The 20,511-nt window shown below is 42.0% G+C and overlaps 1 pseudogene; it reads right to left on the bottom strand.

Moving 5' to 3' along the window:
- Positions 1-91: 91 nt before the first annotated feature.
- On the bottom strand, positions 92-16,042 carry LOC110701747 (annotated as a pseudogene).
- Between the last annotated feature and the right edge of the window lie 4,469 nt (positions 16,043-20,511).

The following is a 20,511-nucleotide window of genomic DNA, read 5'->3' as shown; positions in this document are numbered from 1 at the left end:
AAGTTCTCAGTATATGCAAATGCTATATTTTTTTCAAATTACTCGGTATACCATCAGACTTAAAAAGAAGAGAAGTATTGAACCTAAACAATGAGTAAAAATTGAAGCTAAGCATGTGAATAAAAAGCACACTTGCTTCCACTTTAGTCTTCTGAGATCAACAACTTCCACAGGTATACAGAGAGGAGTTATCTGCTGGTTGGCAATGATGGTCATACCACCTGCAGCAACCCTTGCAGTACATTGTAATAATATTGTGCTCACTATACATATTGCTGAAAAACTACTTGTATTACAAATTTACTGAAACATAGAACTCCCTTTTTTTTTTTTCTCCTAATAAGTAAGGTAGCGCATGACCACTGTCAGGTGAAACAATATGTTCTACTTGACTTCATATGGCAGTATGGCACAACGAAATACAAATAGGCCTCGAGAGAAGGCAGGCCTAAATTCAGTTTCATACCTTCAAAAATAGAAGAAAGATAGAAATACAGTAGGCCAAGTCCTAGATTTGTACAAATCTGGCCCTTCAATAATTAGGGTGGAAATCAAAATTAAAATGAACCACACTCAGCCTGGAAGACGAACATGCATGGAACGCGAGATAACAGTAGATTGATTAGTTGTTCTGTTAGGTAATTGGTATCCCCCTTTTATTTTGGCCCTTTGCTAATCAACGGGGGTGGTGCACAGTAAACATGGAATTAGTTTACAACGGTCACAACATTCTTCGACTTACTGGAGCTAAACCAAGATGAGAAGGTAACACTCCTCCAAATCAAATATACGACAAATGCGATATATGCAGCTGTGAAAACGCTTACTATGGAGCCAAACAACAATCCTCTTGCTTCCCCGGAGAAAAATTCTACCATCAGATACCCATTGATCACAATCACCAGGGCTGCTACAAGCCAAGCCAGTGTCTGTAAACAGAAAAACAAATGGAAAGCTACATGCTTAGCTTTTGAAGAAAACATGAAGAACTACCTGATATGATTCTGAGGAACATATATAAAGACCTACAAAAGCCTAGAAACAGCTAGAGTGATTATTAATACTCAGCAGAGCATAGCAGACCACAGCAGCTCAAACGAGCAAGGCCTTACTTGCGCAGAGTTATGTAAAAAAAAAAGCAATTATTGAACTAGTAATTATTATTTTAACAACTTCAATTCATTTCATTCTCAAGTTATACTCACTTATTCTAAAATTATCAGGGTCACGCTGACACCTCAGCAAGCCAGGGTCTGCAGAATATGTTAAAGGCCTATTGGTAGCAGGACAAATATTAAGAAATTGAATGATTGTTTTAAGTGAAGTGTCGTGTTCACAAATAGCAAATCTAATTAGTTAAATTAAGCAAATATGTCCAGAAAAGCACGAGAAATAAAAATAAACCAAAACCCTGGCTGCCAAGCAGAGTAAAGCTAGATTTAGCATACCTTGAGAACAGGACCGATTTTAAAATCACCCATGACATCCTCTTTGGAAACCAAGTGTTTGGGTCCAATTTAGTCCAATTGGACTTAGGCATTAAATGATCCAATTAAAAGCCCAAGGTCAAGGTTCATCTCTCCAATTATGCTAAAGTCAAAGATCAGTCCTCAAGGCACGCCAATTGGGCTAAGGCCCAACTTCTCCATGTATGAAGAGGTATAAAAGCCATCAATATTACATTTGTACATTCATTCAAGCAAAGCCTCAAGCAACTAATTCTCTTGCATAGTCTTCTCTTTCAACACACTGTACTGACTTTAGCATCGGAGGGGTCTTCCTCGGCAACACCCCCGAGGCTAGTTTATGTGTGTTTACTGTGCAGGAAACCTTCGGCCCAACATTACTTGGATCGAATCTAGTCTTCTCCATTTCATCGGACCTTCGGCAAGGTCCCATTGTTTTCACCCGAAACAATTTGGCGCCGTCTGTGGGAAGACTTTCAAAAATCTTTAAGCCAAATTTCTAACCAAGATCATCTTGCAATTATCTTAGTAGCAATGGCTAAGAACCGCAAGAGCAAAGGCCTCCGTCAAGGAGCGGGCGAAAAGCCTAAAACCCCTACACCATCACCCTCGCCGGACCGGAACTCTCCCAAGGGTGCCAGCTTGGGGGGAGGATCATACAGGGAGGATTCCCTTTCTCCCGTAATTCATGACTCTCATCATAGGCCGAGTCACTCTCGGTCTAGCAGGGGTGAGTCCGATCATAGGACACATTCAGTGCCCCAAAGCCAACCATCGACTGTGCGCCCTCATTCCCATACTCGGCCGAGGACCCCTTTGACGGGGCCCAGCTCGGAGGAGGTGGCAAGAGCGCTGGCAGTGCTCATGGAGGCGATGAGGGCACAAAATATGCCACCACCCCGTGATCGAACTCCTCCGCATACCCGGCATCAGCGGAGGAAGCTAGACCATGATGGTGGGAAGCTTCCTTCCTTCCGGGAACTGGAAGAGTGGGAAGAGGATACCTGGAAAAATGAAAAAGAGAGGAAAAAGAACCCTCAATTTTTAAAAGGATCCTCATCCTCCCGACCAGAAACGCATAAGAGCAGCAGCTCAGCTTCTCGGCCAGAATCTACTCACCGAGAACCTGAGACTGTTCGCCGAAGCGTCCTCGACCGACTCTGCGGCAAGGAACCGAGCGTGCGCAGTCGCCTCTCGTTCCCTGCGGCCGAGGCCCAGACTTCCCAGCCAGGGACGAAAACCACTCCTACCTCTCTAAGAGGGCGGAGCGCGGTCCCTTCGGCCAGGAACAAGGGCAAGGCCGTTATGCTACCCGCCAGTTCGCCATTCGAGCAATGGATATTGGAAGAGCACGTGCCCACGGTTAAAATACCGTCGCACATCACATATGACGGGACCTCGGATCCGAAGGACCACGTGGCCTCGTATGAGACTCATATGCATCTTTGCCCCAGATCCGAAGCGACTTGGTGCAAATATTTCCCAACCATTCTCAAGGGGGTCGCGCAAGCGTGGATCTCCAAGGGAGTAAAGCAAGGCTCCATAACAGGGGTAGGATAATCTGTCCTCCAAATTTAGGAGCAAGTTTTCCACGGCAAACCGCCGAGAGAAGACTACTGCAGAACTCATGAGTCTGCAACAGGGGGAAACCGAAAGCCTCCGAGACTATCTGACCCGTTTCAGTAACGAGTCATCCAGCGTCTCTCAGCTGGACCAGGGGCTAGCCGTTTTTGCAATGCAGAATGGCCTTCAGCCCGGGAAGTTCCTAGACTTCATGGTCATGCATACCCCGCAGACCTTGGAGGAAGCTCTGAATGCCTCGGATAAGTTCATCCGAGCCGAAGAATGGAACAAAGCGAAAACCCAACCTCAATTCGGGGGAGGGAAACAAAGACAAATACCCTTGTCTGAAGGCCAAGGCCATAAGGCAAAGGGAAAGTCAAAGGCCTCGGAGCAATCTTCGGCCAGCGACCCAAAGAAGGAAAAATCTGCCTCATACACAGGCATATACGAGTCCTACACTCCGCTCTCTCTTCCACGCGCCAAAATTTACAGCGTGACGAAGGAGGAGCAGAGTTACCGAAAGCCGAGACCACTCCCAGAGTGGTATCAGCGAAAAAATAAAAATCAGTGGTGCGAGTTCCACGAGTCTCCGGGACACAACACTGAGGAGTGTATCCAACTGAAGGACCAGATAGAGGACATGGTCCGGAAGGGATACTTGAAAAAATACATCGCGGATCACCGCGAGAAAAAAGAGTCCGAGAAGTCAGCAAAGGACTCTCGGCAAGACCTCGACTTCCCCCAGAAGAACAGTAAAAAGCCGGAGGGGAAATTCTCTCCGATCAATGTTATCTCGGGAGGAATATGCTCTCGGAAGGAGCACAAGCGACACCTTAGGGCTTTGACTCACCAGGTGAACAACGCTGACATTCAGTCTCCCCAATCGCCGGTGCCGAACATGACGTTCACAGCCGCCGACTGCCGGGGGATAACGTTCCCTCACGAGGATCCGTTGGTGATCATCGCCACGGTGGCCAACCACGACGTCAGTAAGGTCCTTGTTGACGGTGGCAGCGGAGCAAACATTCTGTTCTGAAAGGCCTACAATCAAATCAAGCTGAAGCCCAAGCACCTTACGCCGGTACCCTACCCGGTATCCGGGTTCAACGGGGCTTCAACTTATCCAGATGGGAAGGTGACACTTCCTATCACCATCGGCTGCGATGAGGCAGCCAGGAATGTCATGATTGAATTTTTGGTCATTGACGCTCCTTCAGTGTACAACGTGATTTTGGGGAGACCCATAATTCATGAGATCCAAGGGGTCGTCTCAACTTATCATCAGCTGATGATTTACGTCTTAGACGCCGGCTTCCCCGAAAGGATACAGGGCAACCAAAAGGACGCCCGAAGGTGCAACTACCTCAAGCCATCCAGTAGTCGCCCAGATGACGACAAGGATGAGGAGGAGAAAGAAAAAGAAAGAGAGCCAAGCACAAAAAAGCCGAAAGGCCTAAGTGCTTCGGCCCAAGAATCTGAACCCAGAGGTAAAGGGCCCGAAAGGGAAAAGGCTAGCTCTTCAGCTGAACAGCAAGACTCAGAGAGCCAGCCGAAGAACAAAAAGACTGGGACACCTGCTGACATAGGCAACAGGCCAGATTATGAAGAGTCCAGTCCATCAGCAATGGACATGGACCGACAGACTGAAACAGTTGAGTTGGCCGAAGGAGACGTTGAGAAATGTGTAACAATCGGGATGGACCTTGATCCGAACACCCGTTGTGAACTTATTCAGCTACTTCGGGACAACAGAGATGTGTTTGCTTTCTCGGCAACTGATATGCCCGGGATAAGTCCAGACCTCATCTCCCATAAGCTTAATGTTGACCCAACGTGTCGACCAATTAAGCAAAAGAAGCGGAATTACTCCGCTAATAAGAACCGAGACATCGCAGCCGAGGTCAAAAAATTGCTGGAGGCAGGCTTCATCGAACCTTGCCAATATCTAGAATGGCTGGCAAATGTGGTGATGGTTCAGAAGGCCAATGGTACCTGGAGGATGTGCGTTGACTTCACGGACCTAAATAAGGCTTGCCCGAAGGATTTCTATCCCTTGCCGAGGATCGATCAGCTAGTCGATTCGACAAGTGGCCATGCCTTGCTTAGTTTAATGGACGCATTCTCGGGGTATCATCAGATCTTCATGCACCCCGACGATCGAGCAAAGACAGCATTCGTCACGAACGCTGGGGTGTACAATTACAAAATGATGCCCTTCGGATTAAAAAATGCGGGGGCAACATATCAAAGGCTGGTGGATCAAGTTTTTGCCGATCAAAAGGGCCGAAACATGGAATTCTATGTCGACGATTCGATCGTCAAAAGCAAAAAACCTGAGGACCATGTTAAGGACCTGGCTGAAACTTTCGCCACCTTAAGAAAGCATCAAATGAAGCTGAATCCGAAGAAGTGTGTCTTCGGTGTGAAGTCAGGGAAATTCCTTGGGTTCATAGTCAGCAAAAGGGGGATTGATGCCAATCCCTCCAAAGTCAAAGCAGCGCTCGATCCTGAGCCGAAAACAAAGCGGGATGTTCAGCGGCTCACCGGAAGAATGACAGCCCTCTCGAGGTTCATTTCCAGAGCTTCGGATAAGGGGTTACCTTTCTTCAAAGCCCTGAAACTCCCGAAAACAAAAGAGCTCGTTTGGGAGGAAGAGCAAAAAGACGCCTTTAAACAGCTTCGGGAGCATCTGGCTCAACTCCCAACGCTGGCTAGCCCAGCAGAAGGAGAAACTTTGTACCTGTATGTGGTCGTTAGCCCAGCCACCATCAGCGCAGTACTGCTGAAGGAAGAAAGTAAAAGTCAGTAACCGATCTACTTTGTCAGTCATACACTGACGGATGCCGAGACTCGCTACCCTCTACTCGAGAAAGTCGCTTTCGCAGTAGTAGTGGCTGCTCGGAAGCTGAGGCCCTATTTTGATTGCCATCAGATAGTGGTCTTAACTGATCAGCCGTTGGAAAAAGTTCTCGGCAAGGTTGAAAAATCTGGTAGGCTAGCCAAGTGGGCTTTTGAGCTCACCGAATTCAGCATCAGCTACCGTCCGAGGGCTGCCATTAAGGCACAAGCTCTAGCGGATTTCTTGGCGAATGCTCATACCAAGAAGCGCTAGACAATGAAAAGAAAATCTGGACCGTGTTTACAGATGGATCTTCCACCGAAAACGGTTCGGGGGCAGGAGTAGTGATAACTTCTCCCGAAGGCAAATCCTTTGAGTATGCACTAAAATTTTCTTTTAAGGCCTCGAACAACGAAGCCGAATATGAGGCAGCAATCGCCGGCCTAGAATTGTGCATCTCCCTGGAAGCCGATCATGTCTGCCTGAAAACAGACTCTCAGCTAGTTGCATATCAGATTAGCGGCAGCTACGAGGCCAAAGAGCCCTCCATGATAGCTTATCTTGCCAAGACCAAGTCAGTCATTGCAGAGCTGAAAACTTTTGAGGTTCAGCTGATCCCAAGGGGTCAGAATACTCAAGCCGATGCACTCTCCAAACTTGCCAGTTCATCTCTTACCGAGCTGAACAGATCTGTATATGTAGAAGTGCGTCGAGAGAGAAGTGTTGACGAAGCACCTGAAGTGTGCTGCGCTGACCCAGAGCCTAGTTGGATGGACCCCATCCTAGCTTTCAAGCTTCGGGGAGAAACTCCCGAAGATAAAGCTTTGACCTCCAAGATGAAGAGAACCAGCTCGAGGTTCATTGTCTTCAGGGGGGAACTTCTGAAAAAGTCCTTCTCAGCCCCATTGCTGAAATGCGTGGGACCAACAGATGCAGATTATATCCTACAGGAGATTCACCTCGGCATCTGTGGGAACCACATTGGGGGAAGGACCTTAGCCCACAAGGAATTGAGGGCTGGATATTACTGGCCCACCATGATCGCAGATGCTAAGGAGCTGGTCCGGAAATGCGAAAAATGTCAAAAATACGCTCCAGTTATCCACCAGCCAGCAAGGGATCTTCAGCCGATCCTTAATCCACTCCCGTTTCCCAATGGGGACTGGATATACTGGGACCATTTCCAGAGGCTGTGTACCAGAAAAAATGGCTGATAGTTGGTGTTGACTACTTCAGTAAATGGATCGAGGCCGAAGCAGCCTCGAACATTACAGAGCAAACTGTCAGAAAATTTATCTGGCAGAATATCATCACTCGTTTTGACATCCCGAGAGTATTTGTCTTCGATCATGGGAGGCAATTTGATAACTTACCGTTGAAGCGGTATACAGATCAGTTCGTCATCAAACTGGCATATTCAGCGGTATGCCACCCGCAAAGTAACGGACAAGTCGAAGCTGCAAATAAACAGATCCTAAATGCCCTCAAGAAGAGGGTGAAAGATCAAAAGCCCAAGTGGCTGGAGGAGCTCCCAGGAACCCTTTTGTCCCTTCGGACAACTGAAAAAGAGGCAACGGGCTATTCACCTTTTGAATTGGTGTATGGTGCCGAATTCGTTCTTCCAGTAGAAATTGGCTCTGAGAGCCTACGAGTGCACCACTTCTCGGCTGAGAATGAGCAACTGATGAGGGAATCTCTCGATTTCCTCGACGAAGTAAGAGACTCAGCCCGAGACAGAATGGCCGCTTATAAGCAGAGAATCAGCAAATTTTATAACCGTAGGGTCCATTCAAGGCCTCTTAAAATTGGAGACCTTGTCCTTCCAAATGCTGATGCAGTTCAGAAAGGCCGAATCCATGGGAAACTCTTAGCTGCATGGGAAGGGCCTTATGAAATCTGTGATGAGCTTCAGCCAGGGACATATTGACTTCGGCAGTTGGATGGAACTGAGTTGAAAAATCACTGGAACGCTGATGTACTGAAAAAATATCATGTGTAAACCCTTCGGGGCAGAACAATTTTTGTAAGTACATTTTGAACTAATGAAAGGCCTTGGAGCTGCCATTTATATAAATGTTTACAACTTTTTATCCTTTCAAAGTTTTCTCGGTTCTATCTACTCTTTAAGGGTTTTTTATTCAGCCTCGTCTGAAACCTTCGCCTTCGGGTAACTGGGTTTCAGATTGCTGACAAAACTTGTCTTTTTAAAGAACACTGGTCTTTCAGCTGAAGTCAAGCTTCAGTAAGACTTGTTCTCCAAAGACATGAGTCCATGGACAATTATGGGATATTGCCTTAACTGAGCCTTGTATCCCAGAGAGCCATTATCCGAAACATTGCCTTCAGTTGGCCCTGTGTTTCGGATATCCATTTTTCAATGATAGACAGAAAATCAAGGATAACAGCAACTGTTGGAAATTTTTTATTCAGCCTCGTCTGAAACCTTCGCCTTCGGGTAACTGGGTTTCAGATTGCTGACAAAACTCGTCTTTTTAAAGAACACTGGTCTTTCAGCTGAAGTCAAACTTCAGTAAGACTTGTTCTCCAAAGACATGAGTCCATGGACAATTTTGGGATATTGTCTTAACTGAGCCTTGTATCCCAGAAAGCCATTATCCGAAACATTGCCTTCAGTTGGCCCTGTGTTTCGGATATCCATTTTTCAAAGAACTCTAGTCTTTCAGCTGAAGTCAAGCTTCAGTAAGATTTGTTCCCTAAAGGCGTGAGTCCATGGACAATTTTGGGATATTGCCTATCCCAAAAAGCCATTATCCGAAGCATTGCCTTCAGTTGGCCCTGTGTTTCGAATACCCATTTTTAGGAAATAAAGAAATTGTTTATTCAGCTGAAGCCATACTTCAATTTCTGGGGGGGCAAGAAGCACTACCAGTGCAAATTTATGTTCAGCAGAATTGAAGAAACAGTAAAGTTTTCAAAAACAAAGCAGCTGAAGAAAAGAACATCAAATTAATAATAATTTATGCTCAGAAATTGAGCTACAAGTTCAAATAAACTGTATCGGCAGCCGCCCACAAGCGGAAAATAACAGCTGCCGAAATACGTATAGAAGCAAAAAAATAAACTGTTTTGTACGACAAGGCAAGCTGAACCAAAAAACAAACAAGGCAAAAAAATTCAGAAAGCGGCAAGTCTAAAGTTGAGCGCATGATGAACCGCAAGATTCTGAAGACGACTGCCCGAGTTCCTATGCTTCAGCCCGAGGATCAGACTGGTCAGCATTGTTGAGCCCCATGGTGGTCTCAGCCCCAGCAGCAGAAGAAGCAGGCTTTGCACTCTGCCGAGCCTCCCTTTCCCTCTGTTCAGCCTCCAACTCCATTCTCTCAGCTTCTTCTTCGGCTTCCTCAGCCTTAAGGATTTCAGCTTCGACTGGAGTTGCATACTTCATATGAGGGTCTTCGGGATTCTGGACCCATTCAGCACATTTGGACCAGTCCAGCTTCGGCTCAGCATGAAGGCAGACTCTTCGGCACACTCTGAACCCGTTTCTGAAACCCATTTCATATTCTTCCTGGGTATAGACACGGACTTTGAGTAGAGCCTCAGCATCAGCCAACTTCTTCTGGGTCTCCTCCAAGTCTTCCTTGGATTTCTTCAGCTCATCGGCGAGCTTGGAGGAGGAACCTTTCAGCTCATTCAGCTCCTGCTGAACTTGGGAAGCCTCTGTCTGAGCTTGGGCCATTTCTTCCTTTTTGGCCATCAGCTGATCCTCAGCTTCTTGAAGCTTAGCTCTCTGAGCTTCAGCAGCAGCAGCAGCCTCTGAGAGTTGGACATCCCTGGCTTGGAGCATCTCTTCAGCAGCCATTCTGCTGGCTTCAAGAGCTTCTAGCCGTTGCTGCACTTCAGCTTGTGCAGCAGCTCCTTCCTGGATTCGGCTCTCAATGGTAGCCTTGAATTTGGAGATGTCCACTTCCATGTGCTCTTGGAGGAATTTTTCCCCTTCCATCAGTGGGGGAAAAACTTCCTTCTCCATAGCGTCGCAGAAGGTTTTGAAGGCTTCAGCAGCTTTTTTCTCGTATTCCTCACCCTTCTGCTGCTTCTCTTCAGCTGCTGCTTGCTTCAGCTTAGCAAGCTTTAACTCCTCTTCGGCTACCTTTTTGTCGTGCTCGGCAGCGTCTACCCTATCTTGTAGGGTATCTATCAGCTCTACAGTGAGAGTCTGATTGTGCACGAACTGAAAACAAGAGCACAAGTTAAAATAAAAAAATAATAATAAAAATAGAGCTGAATTTTAGAGGAAATAAAGGCAAGGAAAATCACCTGCATCATCAGCAGTTGGTTAGACCTGGCTGGGTCAGGAACTGATCTGCTGGATTCGCCCATCCCAGCAGTGGCCTTCAGCGACCAGATTCTTGCCCTATCTACTTCGGACGTGCCAGCAAAATCGCCGAAGTAGGCTGCAGCACCTTCTCGGTTCTGACCCCATATGAGGTCCTAGATGAGATCTGGGATTGGAATTCGGGGGGCCGAGAAACTCATTTCTCCAGATTGCAGAGTCTGGAAGGAAGGAAAGGATGATGACGGAGCTTCTTTAACTTTGGATGGCTCAGCATCCTCCTTCTCAGAAGAGTCAATTATTATGACCTCTGCTTCTTCAGGGGTGAGGACGAAAGCCTCAACCCCTCTTGCAATGTCTGCCGTGAAACCCTCAGTACTGGGCATCACGGCATCCTCATTCTTGTGCTCAGCAGCACTCTCCTGAACTTCTTCTTGGACCCCTCCCTTAGATTCGGGAGTTTTCTGATCCACCTCCATCTCAGGAGGTGGCGGAGGGGTCTTTGGAGGTGATTGAGGTGGTGGCCGGGGAACCCTTGGCGATCCATTGCCTTCCTCGGGTTCCCTTATTTCAACGCCGATGGTCATCGGCCTCCGCTGAAAGTCATGCGGGCCGATGATGGCCATTCTTCGGCGCCTTTTCTGAAGCGGCTGCTCGTCCATGTCTGAGTCTGAAGACTCTTCTTGTATCTGGTCTTCGGGACGAACAGGGGCTTTCCCTTCTCTGTGTCTGTTACTCTCTTCAAACTGTAAAAGACAGGGGGGAGGAAGAATGTGAGTACAAAAAAAAAAAAAAAAAAAAAACAGAAACAGACAAAGTTAAGTCTGAAAGCTCACCGAGGTCTTCAGCAAAGCCTCGTCTTCTTCAGCTGCCCTAACTGCAACTTCTTCTTCAGCAGCCCTGGAGGACCCTTCTCCTCCTTCACAAGCTTCAATAACCCGTGCAACCTCTTCGACCGTACGGGCAGCTTCAGCTTCTTCGTCCAGCAGCTGAAACCAGGGATCTCTCTTCTTCCACCAAGGCTTCTGCCTCTGATACAGAGCAACAGCCTCAATTTGGAAGTGGGAAGAGTCTAGATGAACTTCCCTATGCCTCGGTTCAGTGATAGAGCGGGCCCGATCAGTTACAACTCGTTCTCGGTTAACGCCAAGACGAGCGTAGTTAATGCCGACGTTGGTCTCGTCCCGCTCTGAAAAAGAAAAGGGGAAAGGTCAGTTCAGTTAGGTTGGCACAGCATAAAAAAGCGAAGTGAGAGGAGAAAAATAGATAATTAAAAGGCCTCGGCCCCAGCCGAAGAAGCTTACCATCCTTAAACTTTCGGCTGAGGCCGACAGCTGCTAGCATGTTCTCTTGGAAAACATAATGCGTATCGGGGAGCCAAGTCTCCGGGATATGCTGCATTCGGCCGCTGCCCCCCCGGTTCGGCAGCTTGCCGAAGATATTCTGTTGATTAAGGTTTGGATCTGGGCCGTTATCTGCGGGGGGACCTAAGCTTCCCATGTCGAGATCAGGCTCAGCAAGGTATCGGGGAGCGCTGAAGACGCAAGGGTGGCCCGGGTCCATGGGTGCCCTAACCCAAATCCATTGACCTCTCCAGTCCTTGTCTGAAGAGTCGTTCGGCCACATGGTTAGGTACTGGGGCCGAGACTCAATCCGGTACCACCCAGAACCATGACTTCCGTGCCCACTTTGAATATTTGGCACTAGCCGATGAAGCTTTTTGAAGCAGTGCAGGTTCGGCACATACTTGAAGAACTTGCAGACCCATAAGTATGTCATCACCCTTCGGATGCTAGTAGGAGTTAGCTGACATAGGGAAATATTGTAATGGATCAGCAAGTCTCGGACGATACGTCCAAAGGGAACCTCAGCCCATACTGAAGTTGTCTTGTGTACACCCCCACATACCCCGGGGGTGGACGATGGATTCTATCGGATGCCACGGGCATTCGGCACCAATACCCATCAGCTTCAAGGATGCCGTAATGCAACTCAATTTGTTCGGCAAACCGATACTGTTCGGCATTCTCCACCCACCATGAGTAGGGGCGGTTCTTTATCATGGCCGAAGCTACTTCGGCATCCTCCCACTCTGAAAACCCGGGGAGGATATCCCAAAGGACAGCGGGAACTTCATCGTCCCGCCCAGAAGCGCTCGACCCCTCCGTTCTCTGAGAAGGAGCCGAGGAAATTGGAGTCGCCCTAATCCCTTCAGCAGGGTCAGACTCTGCTCTTTGTCCATTCCAGGTCCTAATCTTGTTCCTAGGATCGGGAATTGGCCTTGCTCTTCTTGGAGCACGGGCTCTACCCCTAACTCCTCTTGCCATTGATAATTTCGAAGAAAAAAGTCGAAAAAAAAAGAGGGAAGGAGTTCGAATTCGAAGAAAAATAAACTAAAATCAAAGGAATTTACCTTAATCTGAAGCGAAAGTTGTCGATTTACGAATTGGTAGTGGCAAGTCTCAGTTTCTAAGCTTAATGCTCGGGGAATTTGCGAAGTTTTGATGCGGGTTCTTGGGTTCTCTCGAGAATTCTGGGTTTGTGTTGGTGAATAAGTGAGGAGAGATGACGCGCCTCTGATTATATCTCCAGAAATGGGAATACGGGGAGTCCGCGTTTCAATTTCTCTTAAATACCCACTAAGTAACTATTAAACACACGACCTTGCGATTAAACTGCCCATTATCCGTCCAACTTCCACAATCATCCACCTTAACCGTTGTTATCTCATTAATTACGGTTTAAATTCAAATTTTTGGATTAATTAAATCATTCACTTCCCTCCTTTTCTGATTAAATCAAACCCGACTCGTCATCCTTCCAAATCGGGTCTGGGAGGCAAGTTGTTTGGGTCCAATTTAGTCCAATTGGGCTTAGGCATTAAATGATCCAATTAAAAGCCCAAGGTCAAGGTTCATCTCTCCAATTGTGCTAAAGTCAAAGATCAGTTCTCAAGGCAAGCCAATTGGGCTAAGGCCCAACTTCTCCATGTATGAAGAGGTATAAAAGCCATCAATATTACATTTGTACATTCATTCAAGCAAAGCCTCAAGCAACTAATTCTCTTGCATAGTCTTCTCTTTCAACACACTGTACTGACTTTAGCATCGGAGGGACCTTCCTCGGCAACACCCCCGAGGCTAGTTTACGTGTGTTTACTGTGCAGGAAACCTTCGGCCCAACATTACTTGGATCGAATCTAGTTTTCTCCATTTCATCGGACCTTCGGCAAGGTCCCATTGTTTTCACCCGAAACACCAAGTAAAGGAGTGGAATGACAGCAAATGGTATCTGGATAGACTGCAGCACATTTAGCCATTCATTCAGGACATCTAACATGTCATCAGACGTATCAAATAAAAGAGCAACAATAATAGTCGGGATGATTGCACAACTTCGTGTGATCAACGCCCTTATCCATTTCTTCAGCCGAAGGTTTAGAAATCCACCCATGATGAATTGCCCGGCATATGTGCCAGTTAAAGTGCTGCTTTGGCCAGCGGCCAACAAACCAATGGCCCATATGTATAGAATTGGGAACAGCCCTCCCCCATACTTCTCTTGCAGATAATAACCAGCATTCACAAGGCCTATAGTCTCTGCCTCCGGTTTACCATAGAATGACTTAGCAAAAACGGTCATGACAAACAGGTTAATGATGAAAGAGACAATGAGGGCAAAAGTGGACTCTATTGAATAGTTTGAGAGCTTCTTGAACCCGCCCTCGTTTGGTTTTGTCAATATCTCTTGATTGTACCAAGGCGGAATGCAAGAAAACATTATGAGGCATGATTATGCAGCCCACAACACCTACAGCTTGCTGAATCGTTTTTGAGCTCAGCTTCGGAACTACAACACCTGCAAGAATGAAAAGCCATTTCACCATTTAGAAATGAAACAGGAAATATATCCCATCGTCACTAAACACTGCTAAAAAGGAATGTGGTGTTTCAGGCACATTCGCTCACCAACAAGGAGCTCTGAACCACTAGGCTTTGTGTCACCAAACATCCATGCAAAAGAGAGACCCATTGTGGCAATAAGTACAGCAAACACTGCTTCAAGCTTCCTAACACCATAGCTTTCGAGAAATAGAAACATGAAACTGCAATATAAACACTCATGGTAAGATATGCTAGTTCTAGCTAAATCGAGCACGAGATATCAGCCCCTAAGGTGTCTTGTAAACGTTCCAACGATATATCAAGCAAAGCCAAGAAACCTCAGGCTAAAGTTTTCAATTTTTGGAGTGTATTAGTGAACTTAATTTGTATAACAAATTCAACATAACAGTTTCTGAAGTGGACTTATCACTAAAGTAAGAATAGTTTAAGTTTGTCTCAACCAGTCAAAGTAAAACTCAAATCTACTTAACTAGTAAAAGTCAATTAGAGAGTAATAAAGCAAACATTTTTCTATTGCATCTTTTTACCTGCATTGTAAACATATGCAATCCAAACATAATTCTATTACACTTGAAATAAGTTTACAGTACATTGACCTCTAAAATTTGTATAACCAACTTGTCTATTATATATCGGGTGCATGTAAAAAAATCTTAGGTAAAAACAAGCCTTACCAAAAAATTAAAACTTTGTACTCGTACTCCAAAATCCAAATATGAAATGAAATTAATTACTAGCAAGATTTAAATTTATTTTCATTCTCCTTTCTACGAGCCCACCAAATACCATACCAAAAGTAAAATTAAAATTTTCATTTTACCCTAAAAATAAAATTAATTAGAAAAATGCCTCACTGACACTGATGCAACCCTCACTTTGACAAAACCAGTTAATCATATTTAAAAAAAAAAAAAAAAAACAAATAAAAAAAAAAAATCCAAAAATTAGCAAAGATATTTTTTTTTGTCTGAAATTAATTATCAGACTGATAATAACATAACATAATTAGAAACGTGACAATTAAATAGAGACGAAAAATAAAATGAAGCAGTAAATTACCAGTCAGAAGCAGTAATGAGAACTCCGCACCAAAGGGGCAAATAACCATGACTCAAAATCTTAAGAGCAATAGCACTTCCAATAACTTCCTGAATATCCGACCCAATCAACGCCAATTCCGCCATAACCCACAACAGATACCTGGCCCAATTCGGGTATTCATCACGACAAAGCTCAGCCAAGTGCCGGCCCGTAACAACACCAAGACGGGCCGACAGGAGCTGGATCAGCAGGCCCATAGCAGTGGCCCAAAACAGTAGCCATAGAAGAGAGTAGCCCGCTATAGCACCAGCCTGTAAATCACCTTCCAAGTTTCCTGGGTCTACGAATGCTATGCTCATCAGAAAACCTGGTCCAGTGAATAACCAGAGTTTTTTCCATGAAAACGGCGGCGTTTTGGAGTCGTCTAATGCGGCGTCGTTTTCGTTGATTCCTACCACGTGGACTTTTTCGGTTGGTTCGAATTCTCCCTCGTCGGAGTTAGTGGCGGCGGAGAGGAGTGGTTCATGAGGGTCAGCCATTTCTCGAGGAGAGGGAGAAAGGTGGTTGGATGGATCGAGGAGGAGAGGGAGATAAGAAGAAATGGCGAATATATAGATGCGGGAAGAGAAAGTTAACTACCAGTTTTGCAGATTTTATTATTTTTATTTTTTTGGTGTGTGTGTTTAAATTAAGTTTTTTTTTTTTTTTTTTTTTTTTTTTTTTTTTTTTTTTTTTTTTAAAGTTTAAAGTATAAAACACTAAAACTGACCTTGTTTGAGGAAGGGGTCTATTTGACATTTTGACTATTTTACGTTACTAACCAAGTGTCCAAGTCTATTTGAAATTCTCAAGCTCATGGAAAATGGGGATGGTTGTCATAATGTGATCATCATATGTGGCATGCAAATTGCCATGTCACACACACCAAAAAAAAATAAAAAAAGACTTTAAAATAAGGATCTTGCTAACTAACGTCTCCAGCGCGTTAGATAAGTATTTAAAATACTACCTAAACTGGTATTAATTTGGAAATGCATGACAAAATCACGCGTCGATTGGTGTAATTAATGTTCATTTTAATTTAATAATTCTACTTTTAGTTATCTTATCTAACGCCCCGGGGCGTTCGTTAATTTTGCATTTAAATAATTGAATAACAAAAAGTGATTTGTTAATGTTCACTATTTTAATTTAATAATTCTACTTTTAGTTATCTTATCCAATTTCGAGGCGTTCGTTAGTTTTTGCATTTAAATAATTGAATAACAAAAAGTGATTTGTTACAGTGCAATCTATTTAAAAAAAACGATTTTCACTTATCTAAATTTAATTAAAATTAATTTTATTTGTAAAATGAAATTGAATAGTATTTTATCCGTATTTATCCAAATTTAATTGAAATATATTTTATATCCAAATGAATAATATCCAAATGTACAACTAGGTCCATTTTTTTAATACTATGTCTGATGATAATAATTAATACTCGTAATACACGATGATCATTAACGATAATGACATTATGGAGTATAATAGATGGTGTGAACTTGAAGATACCCGGCACCAATATTATAAATTTATAACATTTGTTTATACGTATGTACAAACTTTATTCCTTGATTAAGAACTGAAGTGGTGATACCTTTCGTTTGGACTTTGGAGTAATTGAAGGTGATGCGTGTTTATTTTAAACCGCTTACTTTTGGTTCATTCCATGGCATATTTCTTTTACTCCAATCACTAAAACCTGAAAAAGATGTGTTCTGACAAATTCTGAGAAATTAGGAATCATATTGGCTGCTGTTATTATTTTTTTCTTTGGTCTAATTTTGTGTAAGATGTGAGGAAAGATAAAAAGATTTGATTGAGTCCAAGAAAAGGAAAGTGTAAGGAAAGTGAGCGGAGAAGGAAGCCGCCAAGTGTGCAGGGCCACCACAAGTCCACAAGATGCTCCACGTCGTTGTCTTATCAATGGCTTGTGTGAAGCTCGCGCTTTCACCACTTACCTCCCACTTCTACACACATCTTGCTCATTCTTCGTTAGCCACTAGCTACGGTGGGAAAGAGCGTCATTTCCTCGTCTATAGAGTTACAAAATGCAATAATGTAAATTTCATCTAAACATAAATAAAAAGAAATTGATAATAAATTCATCATTTAATAGAATAGACAAAAGTTTTAATGTTAATTTTAAAAAACAAATAGGGAAGAACACTATTTGATCGAGCTAGAAATCTAGAATATAATAGCACTCAACATTTCTTGTATGGAGCTAGTGCCATAATTTGGTAGGGCAAGCTAAAACTACATGTCAATAGTCGTTATTGCGTTATCACCATCCAAACGTGAAGATAATAGCATGCAAATTGTGGTTTTGTCATAAACCATGTCCCCATAAAATAAATGTATTTGTCCTTTGTAGGTTGTTAGTTTGTAACCTGTTAAATGAGCCAAAGAAGGTAATTAAGCACAGAATTATCAAAATTAAAAAGATCTAATGAATAAGTGATTAAGAAATGACTACGGCCTTTCAAAAAGAAATGACTATGGCCTATGGTTGTACATTTTCATTTCACACGAGTTTGTTATAGAAACCACCACAAAGTTGATTGGACTTTCAAAATTCAAATGTTTTATCATCTATGCCCAGGCTGCTACGGGCCTAACTGCTTAAATTTTGTGGTAAGGGGCTAAGGGCTTTACAACACACTAGTTTTTGCCCCTTACAATATACGGCTTTATAATAACAAGACTTGTAAATAATAAAAGTCAATTAAAATAAAGTTTGTTTAAATAAAATGACTTATATAACATTTTATATATTTTTTTTTTTAATTTGAATTCATTTAATGTCGTCTACCCTTAGAACTCTCTTGTTAGATATATTATATAAAAAAAAACTATAAATTATTGTAAGCTTTTATTCATTAACTTTTTTTTTATGTTATTTTTCAAGGGAAAAAAAAAGAAAAAAAAAAAGTTTTTGATGGAAAATTTTATGTTGTGAATGCGACATGTGTACATTAGGGATAACTCTGGTGATTACTTTAGTATATAGTACTAGATTAGTGCCCGTACGATGCACAGTAGTAATAATCTTTTTTTCCATAATTAATTTGTGATATAATATAAAGATGAGGCAAGTCATGTGGAATAAACAAATGCAATGCATATAAGAAAAATGAAATAATAAGGCAAAAATGTTTAAAATTACAATTGAGAAAAAAAAAAATATTATTTTTGATTAGTTGTGTTGAAGATATTTAAAAGTAGTATACATTATATTATATTATATTAATAGTGCATGTTATTCTCAATAAAACTACACAATGTAGATGTCGTATGAATTTTTATTAATGAATTAATTTAGTTAAAAAAAATATTATACAATGTACTTCTAAAAAATAAGCTAAGTAGAATAATTTATTTAAAAAAAATAAAAAAAAAAAAAAAAAACTTAAAGCTGACATCATATATTGTATTGGCGAAATTTTTTTTTAATGATAGCTTGACATATGTCAAAAATGATCGATGTAAGCATGACCTTTTTTAGTAATAATTAATAGATTTTGAAAGGAAAAAAAAAAAGTGATAAGTTGGTAAAATTATTACAGAAAACTAAACGCAATTATTATTATTTCATAAGATTTCATGAATAAAAATGGTTTTTTTTTCCATTGAATTCCACTATTGTACAACTATATAATGGTAATTTAAATGTTAATATTGTATTTTTGGCTCCGTTATTTTATACTCTCCACCATATTTCAACCTTCTAAATTATTATAGTTTATTCTCCCTTAATTAAAAGGTTTAAAAGGAATCAAATTATTATAAAGATAATATATTATTATAGTTGTATTAGAAAAATATTCCAAAAATAAAAGATTTTTCCGTAGGGAGGGGCGAGTTTTGAAGGGAAAAAACAGTATCAAGAAGTGACACGTGTCATTCCTGATGTCCGTTTTGATATTATGTTATTGATGATAGATAGATTCGAAATTTTGAGGACTGGGCTGTTATTGTTTCTTTAGATTGGGCCTGGAGATCTATCGTATGGGCCATTACGCCATATTACTAAGGGCGTTGTTTTTGTCAAGTCAAGCACTTGTAAAAAAAGGTGAAAGGAAAGATTAGCATATAGTTTACGACCATTACTTCTTCAAGTTAACTATTGATTAATTTGAAGTATATGGTTACTAGATCTAAATGTACACAATACATACTTTTAACTTTAAAAAAAAACTAGTTTTATGCCCGTTGCGATGTCCGGGTTATTTATTAAATTGTAAGATAAACTTTTATCTATATGCTAAATTTTAAAACATACTATTAATATAAAATTTTCATCTATCCAAATATATCATACGTGTCAATCTAATGATTAGTTGTTACCTACGTGGCACGACACTTACGAAAAGTTGAAATGCCATATCTCGTGCCCTGGCTAATCGTAAATTATATTTATGTCAATTAATAAAATGTATCATAAATAGATTTATTTTGAATTACTTTTAACACAAATCACAAACTTTTATATGTGGCTGGTCATGTCGTGTGGCCAGCCACAATTTTTTTTTTTTTGAAAGAATGGTCGGGGTTACATGGTCATGGGTTACTTGATCAGTCAGGGGTTACTTGGTCAGTCAGGGGTTACTCGATCAGTCAGGGGTTACTCGGTCAGTTAGGGGTTACTTGGTCAGTCAGGGGTTACTCGGTCAGTTAGGGGTTACCTTGTCAAGGGTTACTCGTGTGTTAGTTGACCACACACAAAAGTTGCTGAACACAAATTTTATAATATATAAAAAATAAATTTATAAGATAATTATTGAGAGTTATAATCTAATATTTCTTGAATAAAATTCTAATGTAATTTGTACATATGAAATATTGGTATTTTATCGAAAATAATAAACTCTAAACCAATAATTTTATCTTAAAATTCTATCCAAATTTTATTGAAAATAAAACTCTAAACTAACTTTTTTATCCTACAAAATCTATATAAATCTATCCAACTTTTTTAAAAAATATATTCAAATAAATAAACATATCCTTATATGTCGCTTATGTGGCACGACACTTGGCGAAAAGTTAAAACGCCAAATGTCGTTGTCTCGTGGCATGATTAAAAATTTAGCTTTATATATTAGTTACCTGTTTTGTGCCCGAACGATGCCCGGATTGCTGATAAAAATTTAGGATAAACTTTTTGGCTCGAATGTTCATTAATACGGTTATGTGATCCCTTTTGATTATGCAGGATATCTAGACATACGATATTCTATCGTTTATAGAATAGTATACTTTTTGTAGTTTTGTTTGATTAATTCGAAGTATATGGTTACTAGAACTAAATGTACACAATACGTACTTTTAACTTTAAAAAAAAATGTATGACAA

Source organism: Chenopodium quinoa, unplaced genomic scaffold, assembly GCF_001683475.1.
Source record: "Chenopodium quinoa cultivar QQ74 unplaced genomic scaffold, ASM168347v1, whole genome shotgun sequence".
Taxonomy (NCBI): Eukaryota; Viridiplantae; Streptophyta; class Magnoliopsida; order Caryophyllales; family Amaranthaceae; genus Chenopodium; species Chenopodium quinoa.
The sequence above is the reverse complement of the archived record's forward strand: the minus strand, read 5'-3'. Positions and strand labels throughout refer to the sequence as shown.